This window comes from Stylophora pistillata, chromosome 2 (assembly GCF_964205215.1).
Source record: "Stylophora pistillata chromosome 2, jaStyPist1.2, whole genome shotgun sequence".
Taxonomy (NCBI): domain Eukaryota; kingdom Metazoa; phylum Cnidaria; class Anthozoa; order Scleractinia; family Pocilloporidae; genus Stylophora; species Stylophora pistillata.
Window position 1 is genome coordinate 8,404,455 of NC_142520.1, and position 17,314 is coordinate 8,421,768.

The following is a 17,314-nucleotide window of genomic DNA, read 5'->3' on the forward strand; positions in this document are numbered from 1 at the left end:
GTTTTACAAGAAAACTCAGCGGATTTGCAGAAGAGATACACGGTACTTTAAAAGCCTAATGCATACTTAAATAAGCACTCTTATGAAACTTCCCTATAATTTAAAAACCCAAAAAAATTCAGCTATTTTATAGTAATAGGAATTTTTAGCGATTAATAAAGCCTTTTCAGTAATAATTTTAGTTGAAAGTCAATCGTAGGGCGAGAAATTATGATTTGAAAAGCGTCCCGCCATTAATTTTCAAACTCACGGCCAACTTATCTTCGGTCAGCTGTCACTCCCATTGTGACGTAGATAACTCAAAACACTGTTGGCGTAATTTTATATTTATAGGGAAACCTCGTGAAATTTAGTCAAATAGTCTTAGTCTTAGTGTTATAAAAGCAATATATGCGATCAAAATACTGTTTTGAATATGGAATACCACTCTCTTGCGCGTCAAATGAATCATCTACGTCACGCTCAAAACTCGTTCCAGTTCTCTTGAGTCTGGCAATTGATTACGTAAACTTTTAGCGGGTCAACAGAAAATCGCGAATTTGACGATCTTCCCGTGTGACAAATAGGAAAACATATCCAGAGACGATTAACTAGTGAACATTTCAAGTTTTTATGTAAAAATATTTGGATTTTTCGGGTTTCCAAATTACAGGGAGGTTTCATAAGAGTGCTCCTTTAAATAATGAAGCAAAAGAGAATTTGTGATGATCTTAAAGCCCAAGAACAAAGATTATCCCTGGGGAAAAACAGAATAAAAATGTATTGGAAATCAAAAAACAAAACATTAACTCTCGAATAACAAACAAGTGTATTACATTAAGTGTATTAGCATATTTCTTTTAGTAAATGAGATGCTTACATGTTCAATATTTGAGATCTTTGATGCTCAAGAATCATGGCTTACATGATTTATGTCTTCTTTCTATTGTTTTTGCGTCTGAAAATTCAAATAGGGCTTCAAATAGGCTTAGTCATAGTCATTTTAAGAGTAGACTTAAAATTTATATTAATATCTATTGAATATTTATTGAATCTGTAGCTATTGAATTTTAGCTTTTGTATGTTTTTAGTCAGGGAAATTGTTTTTATACAGGGATAATCTCACGATTTTCCCTTTTCAGGATGTATTTTTTATATTTGCGTTGTAGCGTCCTGAATAAATGTTATGTTATGTTATGTTATGTTATGGTCAGAATGGAGAACGGTTTACAGCCTTAAACTCAATTTGAAACGAGTATGTTCGACGTCTTGAAAAATGTTTCATTAGCGTAAATCACCCGCACACATCCCTTACTTTCAGCTTGGACCTATATTTGAACTTGCGATGTGTTAGGACCAATCACATACTTGCGAATGTATTATTTTTATGGTTGTTAGTGGCAATATTACTGGGAAACCTGAGTCTATTGATACCTTTAGAACGATTTCCTTTGGCAAGAGCCTCATATGTGGGAGACAGTCTATCTGCTTGATTCTTTCCTGGCTAAAATCGACCTTTAGCTATTCATGTTTATCACTTTCAAGGTAATGCACAACATCCTTGTAAAAATTTCTTCTTTGGAACGAAAAAGTGTCGCGGACCTGCTCCAAAGCTCCTCAGTTATTGGTTCTGCTCTTCAGGTCTTGGATAAAGTGAACCACGAGTCACTGGTAAGTTACATTGTATTTCTCTGAATGCGACATAAATGAGAAATAGACAAATGCAATATACTAATGTTTGAGTACCTTTGGACGTTATGTCGACTTATCATACCGTGACATTTGTAAGCCAAACGGGCTCAAACCCCAACAGCAACAACAACAACAAAGATTAAACAAAATGAAAACCAGGACACGAAAAAGGCAACTCATGGTTAGTGGTTTATGGTTTAGTACTTATATTAATTAGCTCATCGCAGAATATCTCTTCATAGCTCAATAAAAACAAAACTGAAAAATAACCAATTTCAGCTGCTCTAATTAATTTGCATTCCACAGAATATCTCCTTACTGGCGAATATCTCCTTATCTGCGGTCCGTTCAATGACGTCCCTTCTGTGGTCTCTTGCCCAGAAAAGAGACATAGCAGACATACAGCTCACAACTCAGTCAGCAGAAAACTTGGCTTTATGTTTAAATAGCGTGTTGAAGGCGGCAGCAGTGATGGCCTCAGAGGATTCAGAATCAAGTTTTCAAGAACAGGTATTGTAATGTACATTTAGATGGTGTCGAGAGGTCTACGAAAAACATTCTTTTTTAACTTGCCCTTGTATGCGAGCAAATCCCTCTTTTCTCTCTTTCCACCTTACGGTCATTACTTTTTAATTCATAGGTGAGTGGCCTACTGCAGATTGCTGTTAACTTCACCGTCACTCCCATCTTTTTTCAGATTTCGGACCTTTTTGTTTCAAACTTTTGACGACTCATAATTTGCTTATATTCTATGTTTATTTATGTCATTTCTACAGGGTAAGATGTTGGCGAAGATTGCGATGAAGGTCATCGATAAAGTTTCAGACTCAGTGTTGGCCTTGACTGTCCCTGATGAAAAAGCGATATCAATCACAGCTGGGCAATTGTCCATGACACTTGGAAGATATAGCCTCCAGAGACTTTCAGGACTGAAGATAAAAGCAGGAAAAGGGCGCTTTTTGTTACCGTCTGAAAGCCAATTCATAGTCTCCGGTGTGAATAAAACAAGTTTTGTAGATGCTCAGGTAAGTATTCAGTACCTGAAGGCAAATTCAATTTAATCGTGGCAAAATCGGGAAAGTATGTGTCAGCAAATACCGACGCCAGACAAGTTAAATTAGTAAAGTAGCACACCAGGTACATTGAAGACTGCTTACAACCAGAAGCAATTCTATTACTTATTTTGCTTTTGACTTGCTCAGCACTAATACTTGGTACAGTAAAAAGAACGGAATCGAATCCAATGGAGCTTGATTTTCCTAACATCGCCTTAAATAGATGTTGAAACTGAGTTTAAAAAAGCATCAAGTCTGTCAAAAGCCTTAGTAATCACTTTTCATTCTGACACGAAAGTTCTTGCTTTCAAATATTTCAAAAAAGTGACCACGCGAAGAAAATTGTATATTTATTTCATTTATTTTCCAAATATATACATATGAGTAGACAGTGCTTTTTCGGCCTTCTGGGCCTCATCAGTGCATTAGCTTACGTTTAATAGTACGACGAAATCCTTTGTAAAAACAAACAAACAAACAAACAAACGTAGCTGAAATGTTGTTACTCTTTTAGATGTTGTCATTCTCTTTCAACCCTTACACTTGGGACGGCACAAAGGAGCGAGTTAGCTCTGATGTTGTAACCCTGCTGTTGAAAAACAACTATAGCGAGCCTATTAAAGTATCGAATCTCACAGAAGATATTGCCGTCATAGTTACGCCTTCGAAACTTCAAAAGAAATTTCTAGAGAAGTCATGGTATTTCACGAAATATGATGATATACGTTTCCACGAGATAAACGTCAAATATGAAAACACCTTGCTAATCCTGGAAATAAGACCTCAAGACCCAACCCTACATCTGTTTGTCTATATGCGTTTTGGTCAGCGGCCAACATCTCAAGACCACGACCTCAATGCCACAATCTCTCAAGACAAAAAGTGCGTTTGGATGCTACGTGCACGTGACCAAAGTCAAGGAAAAACAGTGTGCTCCTTTAATCCACATGCACCGATACAAGTTCTGGCTGAGCATCCAGGGAAATACTTTCTTGGCGTGAAAAATGCCAACGCCACAATGAAGTTATCTCACAAAAGACAGAAACGATCTTGTTTTGAAGAAAAGCGAGGGAAGCGCTCCTGCGTCGAAGTCAAAGATCCACCACCCACCCCACCCCAGGATGAAAATTTCCCTGTGATTCCAGTTCATGATTCCACAACAGATGAGAACTACACTCTGAAGGTGGCCTTAGGTAGTTGTGTTTACTGGTCAGAAAAATTTGACAAGTGGATATCGTCTGGCTGTCGGGTAAGTGAAAAGTTAAAAATGAACTTCAGGACAATAATTATTGTTATAATTTTGCATTGCTTTCAACACATTTCAGAAAAGTCGTTCCTTTCTTAGTAATTTTTGAAAAATTATTACGGTATTGTAATAATCTTCATTCACTAGGCTTATCATTGTATTCAGGCCAAACGTTGTTTTGATAACATTTTCCGTTGGTTCTGCTATCGTGAAAAGATTTGATAACCAACAAAAGCTTACCAGCGCCTTAAAAGAGAAAGGTACAGAGTGATAAGTAGCGGCAGCCAAAATCATTATGATAAATTTCATCACTTACATCTTCCTTTTAATTTATAATTCCAGGTTTTGGCAGCATCAGATCGATTCATAAATTGTAGCTGCAATCATTTGACATCATTTGGAGGAAGTCTTTTAGTTGAACCGAATCCTATTGACTTTGACAAGGTTCTAGTCGAGTTCCAGCAGTTACCGGAAACTGGAAATATTGCAGTAATTGTAGCTATGGCGGTGGTTCTGTTGTGTTATGCGTCTGCAATTGTTATCGTAAGGAAATTCGACAAGGAAGACGCGAAAAATGTTAGTAAAGAACCAGATTTTGCTTTTGACCATTACTTTCACGGGGTTTGCTCTCCACTACACTGTATAACTGTTCAAAACCAAGATCTCATTGTAAAATCATACCTCCAACTGCTAAGCATTATTTTGCGAATAAGTCATGAACATTTGCTAATAGATGAAGATAAAAATTCTTCTACTTGATAACTTTGAATATTCTCATTCCTTATTTACTGGATAATGTTTGGATATAAAAGGTAGAAATTACATATGGATCACCGTTGGGAGTTAAAGGGTTAAGAAAAACAAGGCTTTTAATTTTTTTTTTTACATTATTTGCTTTAAAGGCTTGTTGAGATGAATTTTTTGATTGTGAATTAATAGTCAAATAGATTAAAACGTCTCCAGGGTTTACCATGTATTTTTGGAATGAAACAAAAAAATCTAATTGAAAATATGAATTAGCTAGTCAAGTAAATAAGTTATGCTTTTTCATTTTTTTTTTTTTTTTTTTTTTTTCTAGGAGGAATCCCCGATCCACCTTCCATCTTCTCCAAACAGTACATATGAATACGAAATAGTGATTACTACTGGTGCGTGGAAAAATTCGGGCACGACTGCTCATGTTGCTTTGGAGATTTACGGTTCTGACGGAAAGAGTGGCATTCTTCATCTCAGCCAAGAAGAGCCTGGTGCAGTTAATATGTTATTTTCTCGAGGTAATTCCGATGTTTTTGTACTTTATGTTAATAAATCACTTGGTTCGATTCAAGGACTACAGATTGGTCATGATAATTTTGGAAATAATCCTTCGTGGTTTCTTGAGGAGATTCTGATTCGGGACATACAAACTAACCAGTCGTGGAAATTTATGGCGAATCTGTGGTTTGCTCTTGAGCGGGGAGATGGGCGCATCGAGCGAACAATCTACAAGACCTCAAATCATCTGGATTTCGGCAGTGAAGTCGCAAGACGTTGGCGAAGAGGCCTCGCGGAGTGGCATATTTGGATTTCAGTTGCAGCGAAGCTACGAAGAAGCCGCTTTACAAGAGTACAGCGGCTTTCTTGTTGCCTGTCAGTGCTTTTGACATCCATGTTTGCTAACGCGATGTTCTATAAGTTAGAAGGAAATTACGAACTGCCTATCCAGGTTGGACCGCTTAAAATGTCGTGGAGACAAGTTGTGACTGGCATTGAAAGCGCACTTGTTGTAGCACCCATAAATATTATCATAGCGTTATTTTTTCAGAAAGGAGCTGAAAAGTGTGCAACAAACAACGGCTATTGTCATAAAGGCACCTTTATCACTGGTATTGCTTGGTTTTTGTTGCTCTGTTCTTGTACTGTTTCGGCTGCGTTTTCAATATTCTACAGTCTAATTTGGGAAAAGAGTGTCAGCGAGCAGTGGCTATCTTCGATGCTTATCTCATTCGCCCAGGACGTAACAATCAAGGAACCAGTAAAGGTATTCTTCACAGCTCTAACTATTGCAACCATGCAACCATTTTAAGGATAAAGGCAAAGAGATCAAAAGTACATGCCTCTGAAAGCCCTCAGCAAGCTAAAGCTGAGTACTCTAAACAAAAATTTTGGGCACTGCTATTGTCAGATGTGGAAAAGATGAGGAGACAACAAGCTAAGAAACAGAACCTGACACATTACTTCACAGAACTGGTTGCATACCTGGTCTTCGTTTTCTTGCTAATGGCAGTGTGCTATGGAAATAGAAATGATCATCGGTACTTGATGACGAAATCAATCAGAGATGGACTACCAAGCTTCAGCAGGGTGAGTAGACGTTATTTGATTTTCATTACTATATTGCTGAAATTTCCGCGTTTGATTGATCTTACGGCTTTTATTCCTATGAGATTGATATTCTATCAACATTTGAACTCTCAAGATCCTTTTGTTCATTCTCCCCTCTTGCTGCTACTCATTTCCTTGTTAATTAGTTACAAGAATTTGGTGTTAGATCAAGGCTTCAATTTCTACATGATAACTTTGAGCACTCTTATTACCTGTTTACTGAATAATGAATCGATATTTTGGGGAGAAGTTCTATGGTAATCACTTCTGGGAGTTACAGGGTTAAAGGAGGAGATTCAGAAAGTGGCTGCTAACTCATACAAGCATCGTTGGAATAAATAAACAAAAATTAATTTTTGAGGGAATGGGGTGTAATGTGAAATAGAAATAATTTTGGGAATTCGAAATAATAGTTTAAAAACGGGCTTAAACATAGTTACTCGTCTGCGTGGATCGAGCTTCTCATCTATTCATACAGCTAAACGTATAAACCAAACGAAATATATCTAATCCGACGATCTTCTATTAATTCAGGTGAAAAACAACACTATGTACTGGAACTGGTTACAGAAAGTTTACATCCCAGGAGTGTTTTCCGGCAGATGGTACAACGGTCAAGAGGAGAAGAAAACAATGTACATTGGTAATAAACACTCTCTTCTTGTCGGCATGGCTCGAGTAAGGCAACTCAGAGTGAGATCGAGTAAGCTTTCCTTGTTTGTTTGTTTAATTATTTATTCATTAATTGTCTTGGATTTTAGTGACAAGGCTATTTACACATGCACACTTAATTTAACACTTTATAGTCACACACCTACAAACGGCTCTGATAGTAAAATAATAGTGTCAAATCTCTCGGCCTCTGACCCTTCTAACAGTTGGTGACTAGTGGAAAGCTGCGTTTTTTAATTCAACGTAAAAGTTAGAATAGATAAACGGCATTCCTCTCCCCCTTAGGTAAATTCTAAGGGTTCTACAAGTATCTTTTATATGTCATAACAGAGATGTCTTTTTTAAAATTACGATTGAAATAATGCAAACCGCAGAGTACAATGAACACCAAAACAAACTTCTTTGGTAACAATCCTTTGTTTTTCAAAATGCAGCACAATGTAAAGTCCCGAACTATATCGAAGAATGTTTCGAGGGATACTCGATAGAGAACGAAGACAAGGCCACGTACAATAAACCAGGCTGGAGGCCTGTTGAGAATGTTACGAGGAATGACGAGTTGCTACGTCTTTGCCCGAGGCCATGGCGATATCAACATGTTGATGACACCGACACTATACTTAGGTGGGGACAGTTCTCCTATTATCATGGAGGAGGATTTGTAGCAGACCTCGGATATCAGAATCATACAGGATTCCGCATAGTAACAGATTTACAAAAAAATAGTTGGCTTGACAGAAAAACTCGAGTGGTCATCGCAGAGTTTTCTACGTTTAATCCATCAGTAAATGTTTTAGGTGTTGCCACATACTTTTACGAGGTTCAAACATCTGGGCTGAAAACAGCTTCTATGCAAATTCACAGTCTGTCAATTGATTCTACTGACACTTCCTCTTATCAGTTTTATTCGATTTGCACGTTTCTCTTCATTGTATCTATGCTTTTGTATTTTGGGAGAGAAAGCTTGAGGCTTTATAGTCATCGTTCTCGATATTTTAAGTCCATATGGAATTGGATCGAAATATTCCAAATTTTTTTCTCTCTGTTTGCCGTGGTGACTTATATGATACGACAGAGTAAAGTTATTTCAACGATGGGCAAAGTGCATAAAAACATTTACGCAAATCCAAGTTTTCAAGAAGCTATCACTTGCCAAGAAGTAGAAAACGCCTTCCTTGGTATCCTGATTTTCATCGCCACTACCAAGCTCTTGCGAATCATTCGCTTCAACAATCATGTTGCTCTACTCTCCAAAACATTGAAGATATCTGCACGATCTTTGATCTGGTTTAGTTTTGTTTTTCTAATTTTCTTTGTTGCATTTTTGCACTTCGGTGTCTTGATGTTTGGTTGTGTATCTGAGCGCTACTCTTCGGTGCTAAAAGGAGCTTATTTCCAACTTGAGCTAACTCTTGGTCGAGTGAAAGCTAGACCAATCAATGAACTAGCAGAGGCCAACACCACATACGCCAAAGTATTCGCGTTTTTAATTCTTTTTACTCTTACTATCCTCTGTATGAACTTTTTTATTGGCATAATCAATGATGCCCTTTCGGATGCCAAGAACAATGTGAACGAAAATGAGCTGTATAAACTTATTGATGAGGACCGTTGCCCGACCTCAGAAAAAAGAAAAGAATTTTTCGATGCAATCAGTAAGACACTGAGTCAGTCGAGAGCCTCTCAAAAATCAGTAGAAGTGAAAGAAAAACAATCAGAAAACGTTGGCCTTTACTCCAAGAACCATTCCAATCTAAACTTTGATTTAATAAGTCAGGCTATCGTAGCCTCGAGGGAGAAAAGGTCTAAAGGGACAATGAATAAACAACAATACAGAACGAGGAAACAATCACTTTTTGACAAGATAAGCAACATGTTAAAATCTCTGAAAGGTGAAAGCAATGACGAATGTAGAAAACGTACACAAAAAAAGAAAGTACGATTCCAAGAGGATATCGTTGAGTCTTCTCTCTGCAAATTACGTAGGAGAAAGCATGACCTGTTACAACGGCTTGAGAGAATTGTGTCAGGGTTCTCAGAAGAAGACGAAGATTTTCATTATTTATTAAAAACAGCAGAGGTTCGTCACTTCAAGGGTTAGAGACAATAATAAGAATATGTGAAAGAAAGTAAATAACTATATAAAAAATCATGCAGATAGATAGACAGACAAACAGAGAGAAGATAGATAGATAGATAGATAGATAGATAGGCAGATGGATAGATAGATAGATAAACAGAGAGACAGATAGATAGATAGATAGATAGATAGATAGGCAGACAGACAGATAGATAGACAGACAGATATATAGATAGATAGATAGATAGATAGATAGATAGATAGACTGACAGATAGATAGACAGACAGATAGATAGATAGTTTATTTATCCAAATAACGCCTAGGAGCATTTAGCATAGTTGTTTACAATGCGCACATGCAATTACAAAATACTGAAAATCATGAAAATTACAGAAGTATGAAAGACTTTAAATAAACATGTGCAGAGCAGAAACAGAATAAGAATAAACATCATGTGGAAAGCAGAAACAGAAGCGAGCTCTCATTAAATTTACAGTTTTGACAGATGATATTTGTTTCTTAGAGTTTCATGATACTTGCTGTAATTATTGTTGATCACTTTTATTCCTTGTAACTGGTGATTTCTCTTTATCTTATTCGACATTTTATTACTTTATCTATTGTAGTATAATGATGGAATTGAATAAGTGCGCTCATTGAATTGGACTTACTTCGCTATTTCTTTAGTTTTTTTTTTTGGGTGAAACTAGCAGAACCATGCTACTCTGAAATTCGAACGGAAATAAAGTTATATGCAGGATTGGCAACCTTTTGCCGGTCTCTGGCGTATTGACACACTCCTCCCTTATGCTTGTCCAAGTTTTCATGAGATATACACTAAGGGGATGCTTAGAATAACGAAAGAGATGGGGTTGCCGCATTTTAAGAGGTTATTTTAATCTAAAGGCGATTCAAAATGATTTTAACACGACTAGCCACAAGGATACAATTATGCAGTTTTAAAAAGGAAGTGGCATTTTCAATTCATAATTTTTTGGGGGCGTCGTGACACTCTGTTCAATAGAAGCATCGGAGCAAGAAGCATCGGAGCAAGAGGCATGTAGCCATACTCTGACATAAGCAATCAATGCGGAACAATTTTTTTTCAATATATTTATTAAATATATCGAAACATGAACATTAACTATATCGAAACATGAACACAAAATTAGATTGCATTACGAACATTTGCAATGCATATTAAGGAACTTTTATTCTATTTATATGTCATCAGGTTTGGAATTTTATTAAAATCTAGTGTGTTGACCTACTCCTCTGCGCCCCTCCCTCCCTTTCCTTCATGTTTATCCTAAAGCCGATATTGGCATACGATGTAAACGTTAACAATTACAGCGCACCGCTTCATTTCTTTGATGGATGGACGGATGGTATTTTTTTTTTCATTTAACAGACTGGATACTTGCAATAGCTTTCGATAGGGAGAATACCAATTCACAAAAGACATCTACCTTTACCCATGATTCCAATACTATTTTCACGAGCCGCGTATTTTACCACCCTTTTGCTATTTTGGTTACTACAAAATGTAAACCAAGCTATTTTCATGTATCTTGAGTTTCTTGATTTAATGATACCAACCATTGCCCCTCAACTGATGGAAATAGCCTCTAGCCCCACTGGTCCGTTCATAAAGAGAAGAAAATAATGGCGACTTATGTCAGTAAGAAGCGATCGAGTATCGTTTTCTCCATTACACGGGCTATCTTTAAAACGTCAGAAAGGCTGTTGTGCTCGGGTTGTTATCGAGTGGGCTTCAATGCGGTAAAATGTTTACAGTACTGTCAATACATTGTGCGCTGAGTAAGTACAAACTCTATTTTATCCAGTGGTTATGCGCTACAACTGTAAGGGAAGTAGTGAACGGTTCGATAAAGATATCACGGTATTGGAACATCCTGTAACCCCAAGGGAAATCCAACCGGAAAAAAGATATTATCGGCGGCTTTTAATAGGCTCTCCCGACGAAACAAATCAAGCCTTGTTAATATCTGTTCTTGACTTTTATTATACTTGAAAAGAATATAGGTAATAAAGATAAATATATAAGTAAAAACAAAGGGAGAGATAAGATTAGACTTGTTTCGGAATGAAGTTTTTTGTTTTGTCAAGACGCAAAATCATTTGGAAACAGTTAACCACATTGAAAAAAGAACCTGGTTATGAAATTGAAATGCGCGATATACTTATTGTTGTTGTGTCATAAATAACGTTCGGTGCAACACCTTTCAGAAATAATATGTAGAGTCTTTGAACATAATAGCCTAATTACCTACCTTCTAAAGTTGCTGTGATAAGATGTCAACCGACGAGCACACACTTTAAGACCTCCTTCGCACGATAATGAATGGAGTTTAGTTTAAAACTTATTTAGATGTTTTACTTACGGAATGAACAATCTTTTACGAAAAGGGAAGGGTGTTCACTCCGAGCTCATTTTATAAATACGCTCTGTAGAAAACAATGATTGTGATAAACAGAAGGCAGGTTTGGTCAAGGAATTTTCATAATTAATGCCGTCAGCATTAAGTTCCGGCTTCCTCGACTTTTTATGGGCTTAAATTGTTAAATAATTTTCTCTCAACGGACGCCAAAGATCTTTAAAAATGTTTGACTTCCACCCCAGTTTTGACAGAAATATGACAGTCATCAATTTCAATAGCTTTATTTTTCATCGAATTCGCTAAATTTAGCTTCAACATGTTCATTTTGGATAAAGTGCAGATCAATTCAGTTTAACATTTCCAATTCGTTTACTTCAACTTTTGGACAAGGAATTTTCATACTTAATGGCGTCAGCGGTAGTCACCTTGTCACGGCTTTATCTTTTATTTTTCTTTAAATTGAGTTCCTGCGTACTCAGCTTTTTATAGAATTGAGTTTTGAATGTTTTCCTATAAATGGACGCCAAAGCTCTTTAGAATTAAATCACTTCCATCCCAGTTAGGAAGAAAAAAAAAAAAACAAAACAAAACAAAAAAACCTATTACAGTTTTCATGTTTTGAATGGATTCTGTGACAGAAATATGGCAGTCATCGATTTTAATAGTTTTGTTTGTCGATGAACTCGCTACTTTTAGTTTAAAAATCATAACTTTACATAAAGTACATCTCAATTCAGTTAAACATTTCTCGTCGTTTAGTTCATCGAAAAACTTTTGGAAAAGCAATTTTCATAATTAATGCCGTCAGCAACAAGGACTTGAAAATGTTTTCCTTTAAACGCACGCCAAGCTCTTTAGAAATAAATCACTTCCGTCCCAGTTAGAATAAAAAAAAAAAAAAAAAAAAACCAACCTATTACGGCATTCATGTTTTCCATCGATCCCATGACAGAAATATGGCATCAGTGTTCGATTTCAGTAGCTTTATTTTTCAATGAATTCGCTACGTTTCGTTTCTAAATTATAATCTTAGATGAAGTACTCATCAATTCACATTTCCTCGTCGTTCAATTGATCGATTAAATTTTAGGGGGAAACCGGCTAAATTGCAATTAAACATTTACCTTACTAACTCACAATTTTCGTTTCCATTCTAGTCAGGTTGTTTTTGTTGAAGATGTTGCCTTGATAAAAACAAGCAATAATCCCAGCTGGCTCAAAATACACCTATTAATCATGTCCCTGCTACGCCATTTAAGTCACATAAGGTCAAGGGAACGTACAACGTTTGACAAAGTAGGACAGTGAAGAACAGCGCAAAAATATGGACGGAAAACCCAGCAACGAAGTGGTTGCACAGGACGATCCATAATTTAATTTTTTTCGTTCTTTTAAGAAACAGCTTTCTAAGAACGTCATACTCTTTTTCTGTTGATCGTACCGAACACTTTAACATAAACGAGTAATCTACGAATTTCAGCGATAAATTAAGGATATTTCAATGAAATAAAGCTAAAAGGCACTAGCATTTGCATTACGCCACGCATGCGACGTCGTTACTCAAAAGGAATAAGCGCCCATACTGGTCCCGTTGAGGTACATTTTCGAACTGGGTCTAAGCCGGATATTGTTTTGCCATCTTTCGCTAAAATTTCTTCAGATAAGGAATATCTGTGAGAATGATTTCAAAATAAGTTTTGAACTGATGGGGTACTTGCAGTAGCTTTCCGTAGGGAAAACACTAATTCGTAAAAGACATCTACCTTTAACCATGATTCCTAAACTATTTTTATTAACCGCGTCTTTTATCGACCTTTTACTCTCTGCGTCACTGGAAAAAGTAAACCAAGCTATCTTAATATCTTGAATTTCTCGTTTCGATGAAGCCAATGATTGCTCCACACCTGGTGGAAATAGCCTCTAGCCTCATTGGTCCGTTTATAAATACAAGAAAAAAATTGTGAGCTATGTCAGTAAGAAGCGATCAAGTATCGTTTTGTCCATTACACACTATCTCCTTTAAAACGTTAGAAAATTTGTTGCACCTGGGTTGTTATCAAGTGGGCTTCAATTCGGTAAAATGTTTACAGTACTGTCAATACATTGTGCGCTGAGTAAGTACAAACTCTATTTTATCCATTGGTTAGGCTCTAAAACTGTAAGGGAAGTAGTGAACGGTTAGATAAAGATATCTCGGTATCGGAAACCCAAGCGAAATCCAACTGGCAAGAAGATATGATCGGTGCCTTTTACTAGGCTCTCTCTACCAAACAAATCAAACCTTGATAATATCTGTTCTTGACTTTTATTATTCTTGAAAAGAATATAGGTAATAAAGATAAATATATAAGTAAAAACAAAAGAAGAGATAAGATTAGACTTGTTTCGGAATGTAGTTTTTAGTTTTATTAAGAAGCCAAATCATTTGGAAACAGTTAACCACAATGACAAAATTACGCGGTTGTAAAAAATTGAAATGCGCTATATATTTCATGGTTGTTGTGTCATAAATAACGCTCGGTGCAACACCTTTCAGAAATGATATGTAGGGTCTTACAACATAATAACCTAGTTACCTACCTTCTGAAGTTGATGTGACAAGATGTCAGTCGGCAAGCACACATTGTAATATCTCCTTTGCACAAAAACGAATTAAGTTCCTCGTTCAGAACTTATTCAGACGTCTTACTCAGTTGCGGAATGAACAATCTTGCACGAAAGGGGAAGGGTGTAGAAAATAACGATGTTGATGAACAGAAGGCAAGTTTGGACAGATAGTTTTCATAATGAATGCCGTCAGCATTAAGTTCCTGCTTCCTCGACTTTTCATGGACTTATAAGATGTTGAATGTTTTCCTCTAAACGGGAGCCAAAGCTTTTTAGAAAATAATGACTTCCACCCAAGTTAATAGAAAAAGAAACTATTACAGTTTTCATGTTTTAATCCCATAACAGAAATATGACATCAGTAATCGATTTCAATGGTTTTATTTTTTAGTGAATTCGCTCTGTTTAGTTTCAAAATTATAGTTTTAGATAGATTATAGATCAATTCAGTTTAACATTTCCTCGTCGTTTAGTTCATCGCTAAAATCTTTGGACAAGGAATTTTCATATTCAAGGCCGTCGACGGCAACTTGTGACGGGTTTATCTTTTATTTCCCTTTAAACTGAGTTCCTGCGTACTCAATTTTATTAGGACTTGAGTTGTTGAATGTTTTCCTCTAAACGGACGCCAAAGCTATTTAGAAATAGATCACTTCCACCCCAGCTAGAAAAAGAAAATTAATTCGCTACGTTTAGGTAAAGTACAGATCAATTTAGTTTAACATTACCTCGTCGCTTATTTCATTGATAAAATTTTTGGACAAAGAATTTTCATAATTAATGCCGTCAGCGACGACGGTCAACTTGACACGGGTTTATCTTCTATGTCTCTTTGAATTAAGTTCCTGCTTCCTCGACTCTTCGTGGCAATGAAGTGTTGAATGTTTTCCTCTAAATAGACACCAAAGCTCTTTAGAAATGAATGACTTCCACCCAGTTATAAGAAAAGAAAAAGTTAAAAAAAACCTATTACAGTCTTCATGTTCTCCATCGATCCCATGACATAATTTTAGATAGGGTACAGATCAGTTTAGTTTAACATTTCCCCGTCGTTTGGTTCATCGATAAAACTTTGTGGTGAAACCGGCTAAGTTGCATTTAAACACTTACCTTACTAATTCACAATTTTCATTTCTATTCGAGTCAGGTTCTTTTTTTTTTTTTTTTTTGGTAGATGTTGCAATCATAAAATCAAGAAATAATACCACCAAGCCCAAAATACACCTGATAATCATGCCCCTACATGCCATTCAAACTACATAAGGTCAAGGGAACGTGCAAAGTTTGACAAAGTAGGACAGCGAAGAACAGCGCAAAAATACGGTCGGAAAGCAGAGCAACAAAGTGGTTGCACCAAACGATCCATAGTGGATCAGGCTCCGAAAATTACCTGCGACGTGTTGACGACAATTTTGGATGGAAAACAATGTTTAGAAAATTATAGAAAACAATGATTGTGATAAACAAAAGGCAAGTTTGGACATAGTATTTTCACAATTGATGCCGTCAGCGACAATCAACTTGTGACGTGCTTATCTTTTATTTCCCTTTAAATTAAGTTCCTGCCTCGTCGACTTTTCATCAACTTGAGTTGTTGAATGTTTTTCTATAAAAGGACGCCAAAGCATTTATTAGAATTTCCTCGTCGCTAGTTCATCGATGAATTTTTGGGGTGAAGCCGGCTAAGTTGCAATTAAACATTTGCCTTGCTAATTCACAATGTTCCTTTCCATTCGATTCACTTTTTTATTTTAGATGTTGCATTGATAAAAAAACAAGTAATAATCTCAACTGGCGCAAAATATGCCTGTTAATTATGCCCGACTATGCCATTTAATGAGATGCAATGAATATATGAAGTTCATATATTTTGAACTGCGGTATTAGATACGTATGATGTGCGATCCTCGCTGTAAATAGCGCTATGTACTGCGAGGATCGCGCATCATACGTATCTAATACCGCAGTTCAAAATATATGAACTTCATATATTCATTGCATCTCATTTATCACTTTCACGGGTTTATTACGAATCAACTTAACGGCCTCCTCCCAGTTGGCTTGTTAGCTCAAATGGTAGAGCGCTGCACTAGTATCGCAGAGGTCAGTGGTTCGAGTCCCGTACAGGCCTGACTTTTTTCAGGTCTGATTTTCGCTATTGCATAAATAGCGCTATGTACTGCGAGGATCGCACATCATACGTATGCCATTTAAATTACATAGGGCCCAGGGAACGCGCGAAATTTGACACAGTAGTACAATGAAGAACAAGGCAAAAATTTGGTCGGAGCAACAAAGGGGTTGCACAGAAAGATCCTTAGTTTGATACTTTTCGTTCTTTAAGAAACAAGTATTTTAAGAGTGTTATACTTTTTTTCTGCTGACCGTAAAGAACGCTTAAATGATTGAGTGATCCTCAAATTTCAACAACAATTAAGGATATTTCAGTAAAGTAAAGGTAAAACGCACTAGTAATTGCTTTCTTCCGAGCATGTAACGTCGTTGCTAAAATGGAATCAGCCCCTATCCCGGTTACTTCGAGGTGCTATTGCAAACAGAGCCTAAGCCGGATAATGTTTGGCCTCTTCCAACGAAACTTCGTCATATAAGCAATAACTGTGATAATCATTTCAAGATAACTTTTGAGCTTTAAGGAAAGTAAAATAAAAGGAAAGGGATAGATACAGATGGAAGCTGTTCTGCGCATCGTTCATCAAATCATACTTTTGGCAGCACGCAACCGTTATCATCATCTTACGTTAAAAGCGTTTTCTGTGTTTGCGTTCAGTGCTTGACTCTATGAAGAAGAGAGATTGCCTCTTTTGACTTCTTTCTTGTTTTTTAACCAGATACCTTGAATAGACATTAAAGCCAAGACTCTCATCGCTTTCGTCGTGAAATCTTAAAACGACAACCGGTAAATTGAACCACATTATGTTTTGCACGTAGACCGATCCCGCATAGGCGAAGGTACATCTAAAAAATTAATGGTTGAATTGTTTGTATTTTTTTTCCATGTCGAACCAAGCATTAACTAATGTGGCAAAAATTTCCGATAAAAAAGTTTTAAAAATATTGAAACACACTTTTTTCTTGCGGTAAAAATCATGGTGGTTGAATATTAGTCAAGTTAAAATCTCTATATTTCAGTTGCATATGCTGATCTTTGCTATCTGTCTGCGTCTAAAGCTAGTCTGTAAATGAAGAAAAATAAAT

General features: G+C 36.5%; 1 long non-coding RNA gene and 1 pseudogene across 4 annotated transcripts in view; one reads left to right on the top strand and one right to left on the bottom strand.

The window, feature by feature from the left end:
* The window catches only part of LOC148736978 (uncharacterized), a 323,637-nt gene that overhangs the window by 34,345 nt on the left and 271,978 nt on the right, over window positions 1–17,314 (bottom strand). The window lies entirely within an intron of this gene.
* LOC111335129 (polycystin-1-like protein 2) lies at window positions 4,403–10,137 on the top strand (annotated as a pseudogene). Its single transcript, XR_015997237.1, has 4 exons — window positions 4,403–4,548; window positions 5,051–6,315; window positions 6,871–7,039; window positions 7,443–10,137. The product of XR_015997237.1 is annotated as a polycystin-1-like protein 2 (transcript).